The sequence below is a fragment of the Pseudorca crassidens genome, chromosome X (genome assembly GCF_039906515.1).
Source record: "Pseudorca crassidens isolate mPseCra1 chromosome X, mPseCra1.hap1, whole genome shotgun sequence".
NCBI lineage: Eukaryota > Metazoa > Chordata > Mammalia > Artiodactyla > Delphinidae > Pseudorca > Pseudorca crassidens.
This window is the reverse complement of record NC_090317.1, coordinates 15,932,641-15,943,980: the sequence shown is the minus strand read 5'-3', so window position 1 is coordinate 15,943,980 and position 11,340 is coordinate 15,932,641.

Genomic DNA, 11,340 nt, shown 5'->3' with positions numbered 1-11,340 from the left:
GGTAATCTGATAATATTTCCCTGCAAATCCCTCAGCCTGGAAGCTCTTTCTTGAATAAAGTTGAAAGCAGTGATCAATTTTCCCACGTTAATAAAGAGGGAAGAAAAGGTCTCCTGCCTCTGAAAGACCCCTGCTCCTCTGAGACAAGTAAATCCCTCCCCAGATCATCTACTTAATCCTAGACTTTGGTTTCTGTCTTTCTAGATCCATCCTTTTTAACTTTCACACCTCACTTCCAAAAAGGTAACTTGAAAAGCATTTCTTTGGCTCACTTTGGCATTTTGCTCTTGCTAATTGCGCGTGCACACACACACACACACACACACACACACACACACCCAGCCCCCTGTGTTATCTGTAGGGTTTCATCTACACTCCTAGTTGATAATCTTGTGAGATGCTAGTTGGGGAGGGGGTGGAATTAGCAGATCGATCAAGGTTTGAAACTGGAAAGTCAGGCCCAATAGGGCTACAGCCCATAAACCTCATTCACATTTTTCTCTACAATTTTCAGAAATTGACAAGTGGCCGGATTGACTGACTCACCCGCTGCCACATCTCCCCCAACCCAAACACACTCATTCCTGAACTTTACAGTCTGAAAGAATGGAAATTGTTTCCAAATGTGCTGGAAACTTACATACTTGAATGATACCTGGGCTAAAACAAAAGGTGACAATTTCCTTTTTCTGGTAGTAAAGACTATCAAGAATTCCAAATAAGGATGTTGTTTGCAAAGCCAATTGAGACTTGTGTTGAAGCAGTTTTCCATTCTAAAAATCAATATCACGTGTAAGGCTGAAAAGAAAGTCACCTCTCCAGAGATAAAGCTAAGTAATCTTTATATCACATCTTTCTCCCGTATAAACAATAGTTTCTGCCCTTTCCATAACTGTTTCTCTAGCTTGACATAATTGAAAATCATTTTGTAAACCGTCTGTATTTTCAAAATAATGCAATGGTCCGTACGAATTCCTTTAATAAGATTAGTACGATTTTAAAATAGTATGTCACTGAATTTTTTATAGATTAGTGGTGATTATAGAAATGAAATGGGCTATAGAATTTTCATAAGGATTACAGTTTTATCACTATTTCTTATCAATTTAATTGAGATTAAACTAAGCCTCAGAGATCTTCTCAAAGAGAAGTTTGGTTATTTTTTCCCTTCATTTTAATGATTCAGCATACTTGGAAGCAAGTTTAGTCTATTGATTTACAGCAGTTACAATTACGTTTTAGGTGAAGACTGACCCTCCACTCATCTTTCAAAATGATCAGCCTTTTCTTAATGTTAACTGCAAACCGGAATTGAGTGTTAGGACGCTTGGGTTCCAGTTCTGGCTCTGCCACCAGCTAGCTGTGCCATCTTGAATGACTCACCCTCCCACCCCGCCCAGGTCTCAGTTTCTCAATATGTAAAATGAGATGATCCCTAAGGACATTTCCAGCTCAGACAGCCTATATTTCGAAATACATGTAGTGGTTATGACAAGACCTGTCAACAGTTGCCATAGGAGGGCTCAAAGAAAGGACAGGGTCTGGCCAACTGGAAAACGGAAGAATTGGCAGCCAGGAGTTTGCCATTCAGCTCCAAGAAGTGCTGTCCGCTGAGTGCCTCCACCTATCAGCACCTTAGGATCTGCTTCAGTCATGCTATTCATGGGCAGCCAATGACTGAGCATGACAGGAGTGTTAGGACCTGGCCATTACTGCCCAACATGGGACTCCTCTATTGGGCAGTATTTGTTCCAGGGTTCCTGTTGAGTTGGCTGAGACTTTATCAGATCTGCATCCTAGTCTGAGTCTCTTCCTCCTCAATTCTGCTTCCTTCCCTTTTTTTAAAAAAAATAAATTTATTTATTTTAGGCTGCGTTGGGTCTTCGTTGCTATGCACAGGCTTTCTCTAGTTGTGGCAAGCAGCGCTACTCTTCATTGTGGTGTGCGGGCTTCTCATTGCGGTGGCTTCTCTTGTTGCGGAGCATGGGCTCTAGGTGCGTGGGCTTCAGTAGTGGCACATGGGCTCAGTAGTTGTGGCGCACGGGCTTGGTTGCTCCACGGCATGTGGGATCTTCCAGGACCAGGGCTCGAACCCGTGTCCCCTGCACTGGCAGGAGGATTCTTAACCACTGCGCCACCAGGGAAGCCCTGCCTCCTTCCCTTTTTATCTTTTGCAGATGTTTCGCCCCAAGCCCCTATATACCTCTCACATCTTTAACTCTTTCTCGGAGCCTGCTTTCTGGACGACCCAGCTGACAATAGGGCAGTATTTTAAGAGCAAAGACAAATAAATCTCAAGACTCGTTGAACAGATGACGATTAGACTAGTCTGACTGGAGTGGAGCATTTGGGTTGATAAGCAGTTGAAAAATCAAGCTGGGGTCAGATTAGTGAGGTTGATTGACACTGTCACGTGGACATGGAGTTAAGGTTGGTGCCAGATTGGAGCCCCAGGTCAGCTCCATCTTCAATCAGCTACCTGGACCATCCGCCAGGCCAGCAAATGACTGTCTACGTAACAGGAGATGGCTACTTCTGCAGAGCCATGTGGTCTATATCAGTGCCTCTCGAGAGCCCCACTTGATGCGTTTTATCACTTGGGAAGCACGGTGAAAAATACTCCTCAGTTCTGCCCTAGACTTACTGAATCAGAGTCTCTGGGGATGAGACACCCCCATTCTCCTACCTTTCCCCCATCTCCTCCCTGCCCCACACCCCGTCATTAGTTTTGGGTGTAAACAAGTGTACCCGTTTCCTATTGCTGCTGTAGCAAATTACTACAAGTTTAGTGGCTTAAGACAACACTCATTGATTCTCTTACAGTTCTGGAGATCAGAAGTCCTTCTACATGGGTTTCACTGGGCTGAAATCAAGGTGTTTGCGAGGCTGCATTCCTTCTGGAGGCTGTAGGGAAGGATCTGTCTCCTTACCCTTTGCAGTTTCTAGAGGCTGCCCACATTCCTCAGCCCATGGTCTCCTCCCTTCATCTTCAAAGCCAGCAATATTGCATCTCTTTGATCATTCTTTTTAGTCCCATCTTCTTCTGACTCTCTTCTTTTGCTTTCCTCTTCCATTTTTAAAGATCCTAGTGATTTCACTGGGCCCCAGATAATCAGAATAATCGCCCTGATTAGCAACCTTCCATCTGCACCCTTAGTTTCCTTTGCCATGTAACATAACATATTCACAGGTTCTGGGGACTAGGACATGGCCATCATTGGGGCTATTCTGCCTACTACATCAGGTTTGGAAACCACCGACCTACGTGATATAAATGTTTCTTCCTGAGGCTATATATCTGAGGACCTCTGTTTAGCAAATCTGTGTGACAGAATGGGCGTTTTCCTTTTAAATGAAATGACTACTCAAAAATATGTGTACTCCTTGACCTGGCAACTTCACCTCTAGGAGTACGTCCAATGAAAATAATTTGACAAATGCACAAAAATGTAAGCACACAGATGTTTAACATTGCGTTGTTTATACTAGTGAAAAATCAGGAACAGCATAAATCTCCAAGAGTAGGGCATTCATTAAACAAATTATGTTCCATTCATCCAATATAACATAATACACAGCCCTTAAAACGATGCTATAGAGACTTCCCTGGCAGCCCAGTGGTTAAGACTCAGCGCTTCCACTGCAGGGGGTGTGGGTTTGATCCCTGATCAGAGAACTAAGATCCTGCATGCTGCACTGTGTGGCCCCCCCCAAAAAAATGATGCTATAGATCTATATTTATGCATGAAAATGCATATTATTAAGTACAAGAGGTATACACATGCACTGCACACACACACATACACATATACTTTAAGCTCATTGTAAAATATACATAGATAATTAAAATAGGTTAATTGTTTATTACAGTATGGTTACTAGTAGCAAAAAAACTAGGAGTGATCCCAATTCCTGTCAAAAAAATTGGCTAAATAAATGATAATACATCTGTACAATTGAACACTATGGACCAGGTACAAAGAATCAGGTAGACTTATATACACTGGTAATGAAAGACATCTAAGATATATCATTAGTTGAGAAAGGCAAGTTACGGAATAGCCAGCTTCTATTATCCTCTTTGTGATTTTTGAAAAAGGACATGTTAGTGTGTGTGTGTGTGTGTGTGTGTGTGTGTGTGTGTGGAGTTGTTGCTTCACAACACATAGGTGTTGTTATTCCCACCTTGCAGATGAGGAAACTGAGGTTGTGTGAGCTGTTATAACAAATTACCACAAACTGGGTGGCTTAAACAACAGAAATGTATTTCTCATAGTTCTGGAGGCTGGGAAGTCTAAGATCAAGGCACAGGTAGACTCTGTCTGGTGAAAGCCTGCTTCCTGGTTCATGAACAGCCATCTTCTTGCTGTGTCCTCAGGTGAGGGAAGGAGAGAGGGTGTTTTCTGGCGTCTCTTTTATAAGGGCATTAATCTCATTCATGAGGGTGCCACCCTCAGGACTTTAATTACCTCTCAAAGGCTCCACCTCCAAATACCATCACCTTGGGAGTTAGGTCAAAATATAAATTTTGGGGGACACAAACATTCAGTCCATAGCAGTCATAGAGCTTGAAACTTTGCAGAGCCAGAATTCCAAACCAGCTCTCTCCTTTTTTTAGAGGAAAGTGTGCTCTCTATTCCTCCACTGGGATCTCTCTGCAACTTTTCCCTGGTGAGCCTTAAATTCCCTTGACTTAATCCTTCAATTCAAACAATAATTAATTTTAACTTTTTATTTTTACAGAATACAGAATCCTGCATTTCAAGGTCTCAAAACCTCTGCTCCCAGCCCTCGCGGGCAACGATGGTGGGAAACGGGAACTCAGCTCTGAGATTTGGGGTTAACAAAAGATAAAATGTCACTACTTCAGAATCATTCTTTTGTTCCCAAGTAGTGGGCAGGGAAAGGGAGGGAGCAGTTTTTGCGACAATTATTCCTTTTAGTGAAAACACTGACCCATAAAGGATTGTCTATGCGTGATCCCTTGATAAAACCTGTTAGAGGGGGCAGCAGGAACGGGGGATGGTTGCTCAACGGTTACAGTTTCAGTTTTGCAAGACGGAATGTTCTGGAGATCTGCTGCACAATATTTTGAATATACTTAACACTACTGAACTGTACACTTGGAAACAGTTAGGATGATAAATTTCATGTTATGTGCTTTCTACCACATTTGAAGTTTCAAAAAAATTTCTTAGTTCTGGGAGCTTTTAAATGATGTCCCAGAAAGAAAAAAGAGAGAGGTTATGCCCTAACGGTGTATTATGCTCTAACAATGCACACTTAATGCTGGCCCTTCTCCCCCCGTGCCCCGACTTACAGTCAGTAAGATTGCAGACCCGAATCTATCGTTCTCCTGACAAGGTAAGGAGTCAAGCAACAGAGCTCATAATAATAATACCAGAATGAAGGAGCTGACCATTTCCTTGACCCTAGAATCTCTCTATGAAACAATCCGCAATGACCTGAGCCCACAGAGATTCTTTTAAAGAACAATTCACTTAAAAAATATCTGTGTGTCAGCTATACCACTAGATGGTACAGGAACCTAGTTTTCTGGTAACGATTTCCTCATATTGTGAAGGCAACAGCAGCGGATTTCATTGGAAATACTCTGAATATATTCTTTGTGAAGTTGGAAAGTGAAATACATTGAAATAGTATCTGGCCAAGATAGCGTGACATTCTCATTTTCTGTTAGTTTGCATCCAGCTTGCTAATGACAGAAAAGGGACTTTGGGGAAGACAATTGGGACACATTTTCAAAATTTCCCAACCCTTTCACGAGGATTTTGTGTCCCCAAACCTAATCGCAATGGCGATCTGTCCACTCTAACTGACTTAACCCCAGTAACTTCTAGAATTATTGAAATTATGATAGAAGCAACTCCATCTCCGGGTCAGAAGAGCTTGGTACCTTGAGATAATATTGTCTTTTTTACTGAAAAGAGAAATGCTTTGGAGTTCCAAAAGAAAAGGTAGCAGGATTCCATTTATATATGGTTAAAAAAAAACACAAGCAGAACAGATGTATGGTGCAAAATGCCAAGCCTCTAAATGGAATAAAACTAGAATTTAAAAACGGAAGCCAAAGACCAAAAGGACAAACCTCAGCGTTAACGTGTCTGCTCATAGCGCTGACATTGAGTTTGATTTCATCCTCAAAAGGTGAAGGCCAGTCTTCAAGACTTCATTAGTTAATATCATAACCTATTACCATGCAGGAAGCTCCAGAAATTCAGGTGCACTTTCCTGCTCACAAACTAACACATTTTGTGTGTGTGGGGGGGGGGGGGCTGCGTTCGGTCTTCGTTGCTGCGCACGGGCTTTCTTTAGTTGTGGTGCGCAGGCTTCTCGTTGCTGTGGCTTCTCTTGTTGTGGAGCACGGGCTCTAGGTGCGTGGGCTCAGTAGTTGTGGCTCGCAGGCTCTAGAGCACAGGCTCAGTAGTTGTGGCGCACGGGCTTAGTTGCTCCGCGGCATGTGGGATCTTCCTGGACCAGGGATCCAACCCGTCTCCCCTGCATTGGAAGGCAGATCCTTAACCAGTGTGCCACCAGGGAAGCCCCAAACTAACACATTTTGTGATGCAAAAGGAACAAATAATCAACAGATGTTTTAACCAGGCAGAAATCCAACCAATGAATTTTTCAGACTTAGTTATCGTTACCTGTTACCTGAAGCTGATGGAGTTGATAATTCTGAATACATTGAAAAGCACCACGGCTACCCATTTCCTAAAGGAAAGAGCCAGCTTTCAGAGGGGCAATACCCAGGGCTGAGTCATCTCTGTATTTTATTGTGCCTAGCACAGGGACCTCATTCTGTAAATGTTTGTTCAAAAAATGAATGAAAATAGCACTGTGCCACTGACCAATTGATATTACTCTTGGCCAACAGAAAGAACAGATGAACTTTATAGATCCTTCCTGGACCCACACCCTCACTCCCACCCAAGTCTGGGTTAGCTGCCCTCCTCTGAGCTCCCTCGGCTCCCCAGGCATCCCATTACAGCGTTGGTCACCCCGTGTTTATCCCCTTGTCTGTCTTCCTCATTAGACTGTGAGCTGGGTCTTCCCTGATCATCACTGTACCCCTAGTGCCATGTTTGTGAATGACTGGATGCCTGGACTATTAATTATACTCTATGTTCCAGAAGTACAACATCAAGGCTAAGGAATAATGGATTTACCACTCTTTCTCCAGGTCTCCTTGCTCAGCCAACTGTGTGACCTTAGGCAAATAACTTGGCTTCCTGGGAGCCAGCCTCAGTTAGAGCAGTGGACTTGAGGATGGACCCTGAAGGGGACGCAGGACAGACTTTTACAACCTGGTTCTGAGAGATCTCAGGCTGGAGGGAAGAGTCGATTGCCCTTCCAGAACAAAGGTGACATGGGAGGCTTAGTTCTAGCCTCAGACAGACAGGGCTTAAGGTCCATCTCTAGCACTTTCCTACCAACTTTGGGCAATTACGTCATCTCTCTGAACCTCATTACTTGATGAGGGCTTGTTTCGGGCATTTTATCATGACCATTGACTGTCCTCAGTGTGAATTCATGATCGCGTGCCCGTGTGTTTTAGCATTCTTATAGTATTTGAGTATATCAAGGGCTGTGATTTACCGAGCACTCGTGGTGTACCCTGCTCTGGGCTAAGTGCTCTACACGCATCATCTCATTGAATCGTTACAATTACCCTTTGAGGCAGGAATTAGTGTTGCTGTTTTACAGATAAGGAAATTGAAGCTTGGAGCGGTACCATAAGTGGCCCAGCCCAGGCAGCTGTTAGAGCTGTTAGAGAGCCGGGATTCAAGCCCCGTTTTGTCTGACTCCAAAGCCCATTACTCTTAACCCCTTCACTCAACTGCTGGAGAGTAATTAAGGGGTATTAAAATGGAACCCTGTAAAACCCAGAGAATAAAGTAAATAAATAGAAAGCTTTTGCCTTCTCTTGAAAGGCCATTAGTTCCAGCAGCCTTTTGGTGTCAAATGGAAAAAATAATAAGGTTGGCCCATCAATTAGTAGAAGCAGGCCACTTCACCAGTATGCTGGGCCCTACTTTCCACGGCTAGCTAAAATAATTACCATCCATTCAACCACTTTAAATGACTCCCAACACGGACTTGTGGGGCCTTCTATTAACGACAGAACATCAAAATAATATGTAGACAGCAGCTCTCTCTAAGCGACCTTTGAATACACTATTTAAAAAAAAGGGAAAGAAAGAAACAGAAGTTTCCAATTCTCGATCTTCTAAAGCCAGGAACTCTTTCCAAACTCGATAATACCATTTGTCAAACGCATTGAGCTCTGCGGGAAGGAGTTGGGAAGCGCCACCGTCCCTCCCTGGAGAGTTTCAGGCCTCATGAATGTGGTGGCTTAGCAAACTTTGGGAATGGCCTTGGTGACTAAAACGACTCCTGTTGCCCTAGTTTCAGGCCGAAATTTGAAAACTGCTAAGGTTTGGGGAAACATTTTAGTCAAACGGAGCACAATTTATACCCGTTGGGAGAGAGGCCAAATGCCATGCAATGTCAGAGATGCACGGAGACTGGCCGGGTACCTGGGCTTGCGCCGGCACGGTCTGGGCCTAGGGTCTCTGCTGCCCTCTGCTGGCCACAGGCTGGTGCGGTAGGACTGTAGTCATTCCTTCGAAGTGCTGCTGCTGGGGCCTCTCCTCCTATTGCCGCTCTCACTGTTACCCCCAGAAACTAGTACCAGATACCAGGCGCCTCTCAGGGCCAGGTACTGAGCCAGGTGCTGTGGAGACAGAGATGACAAGTCCCAGACAGATATCCAAACAGAGAGTTACAATAAGGTGCAGTTAGGGACTTCCCTGGCGGTCCAGGGTTGACTCCGGGCTTCCAATGCAGGGGGCGCGGGTTCCATCCCTGGTGGGGGAATGAGATCCCACGTGCCGCGTGGTGCGGAAAAAAAAAGTACAGTTGGTGTCGCCAGAGAGCGTGGATCAGGATCCCTGAGTTCCCCCCATCAGCGGTGCTAGGCTCCTACTTTGTGTCCACTGCCAAATGAGGTTCTGGGAAAATAAGAGTACCACCTACTTGGCGTCTGCACAGAGCTTTATCGTTTTAAGCATTCGCTTAGTACACATCTCAATTGCTCATCACAACAAACCGGTGAGGTTCGCAGAGCCGGTATTAATATCCCCATGATATAGATTACGAAACCCAGGCTCAGAGAGGGTGTGTAAGTAGCCAAATGTAGCACAGCCTGCTGTTAGATTACAGAGCTTGGACTTGACTGGCTGACTTCAAATCCACTCCCTTTACTCCTGCACCACGCTGCTACCTGCTGCTCCTTCCTGAGAGGTCGGTAGATCTTGGTTAAGGCCAAGTGCTCTTAGAGCCCTACCATGCTCTAGCTAGACAGCGGCAGGCAAGTCACTTTACTTCTCTTTGCCTTGTTTCCCTCATCTTTGAAATGGGAAGAATAACTGTACTTGTAAGGTTATTTTGAGGACTAAATGAGTAAAGGCTTATGCCAGACATATAGTTAGCACTTAATAAACGTCAACTCAATATCACTGTCAACACGTGAGGCAGACAACTTGGGGCACGTGTGACGAGCCCACGCCGACAGCTCATTTTTCAGTCTTCCGGGGACCACACCTCTTCCTGTTGTCTCCAAGAGGACCTGCAGGAATAACGGGGCTGCAGAGGGTGGAGGAACTAATTCTGCCCTGGAGAGATGACCTCTGTCTTTCTAGGGGCAGGGGCAGGGGGGAAACGGGACCAGGGACCAGGACTCGTAAAAGAGACTTTTATAATGTTCTTGTTAAAAACATTCTCATCGTCGGGTGATGTGTTGCTATAGCTCTGCACTCATCAGTGAAGGGTCGCAAGCCACCCATGTCAGTGACCAGTCGCATGGCTTATACATTAGCAGTTTAATTAAATTATATTTTAAGAGACAAAGATATTTGTTTGCTATGTATTTTTTAAAATTTTTATTAAGGTATAGTTGATTTACAATATTATGTTAGCTTCAGGTGTACACATAGTGATTCAAAATTTTTATAGATTATACTCCATTTAAAGTTATTATAGAATATTGGCTATTTTTCCTGTGCTGTACAATATATCCTTGTGGCTTATTTATTGGTAGACATTTTAATAATGTATTAAATGTCCTTATTAAATGTCCTTATTATCAGGACATGTATCAAAGAAGGACCTTATAATGTGTACCATATATGCAGTCGGAGAATTTTATCTGGCTGTAAATACAGGCAGACCTCATTTTATTGTGCTTCACTTTACCGTGCTTTGCAGATACTGGGTTTTTTACAAATTGAACGTTTGTGGCAACCCTGAATCGAGCAAGTCTACCGGCGCCATTTTTCCAACAGCATATGTTCACTTCATGTCTCTGTCCCATTTTGGTAATTCTCTCAATATTTCAAACTTTTTCATTATGATTCTATTTGTTATGGTGGACGTGATCATTGGTCTTTGATGTTAGTATCAATGTTATGACTCGTGAAGGCTCAGATGATGGCTAGCATTTTTAGCAATAAGATATTTTTAAATTAAGGCATGTACATTGTTTTTTCAGACATAATGTTACTGCACACTTAATAGACTACGATATAGTGTAAACATAAATTTTATATGCATTGGGAAACAAAAAGAATTCATGTGACCCACTTTATTGCGATATTCGCTTTATTACCATGGTCTGGAGTCAAACCCACAATATATCCGAGGTCTGCCTGTAAATGCATTTTGTAGCAAAAGGGGGGAAAAAAAGAATTAAAAGGTGTTCTTGTTGAAAACATTCTCTTCTTAAAGAGAACTTTTTTAATTACAGAGAATTTATCATTGCACAAAATTCATCTTACCCATACAGGCAAAACAGGGTCAGTATGGGCTGGTACTAGGAATGTGGGCAATGACTTAATTATATAATAGTGTTTACATTGGATTTTGTATCTCAGTGCTCTGGTTCCCATGACAATCCGTCCTCTCACTTGGCTGCTTCTCCTCAAATCTTCCTGAGCCTCCTCTTTTGGCTCCTGCATGAGCTCGTCTTTCTCTACCATCCCCTAAATGTTAGTGTTTTCCAGGGATCTTTCCTTGGCCTACAGCCCTCACACACCACAACCTCTTCCTCAGTGATGGAATCCTTTCCCATAACATCAATGACCATTGATGACCAAGTTGATGACTCCAAAATCACCATCTCCTACCAAGACCTCTCCCAGGAACTTGGGACTCACCGTCTACCTGGCTACTGAACATCAGTAGCCGGAGGCCCCACAGGCACCCGTCCCTCTGAAATGTGTTCTGCCAGGATTTCCCTGGCGGTCCAGCGGTTAGGAC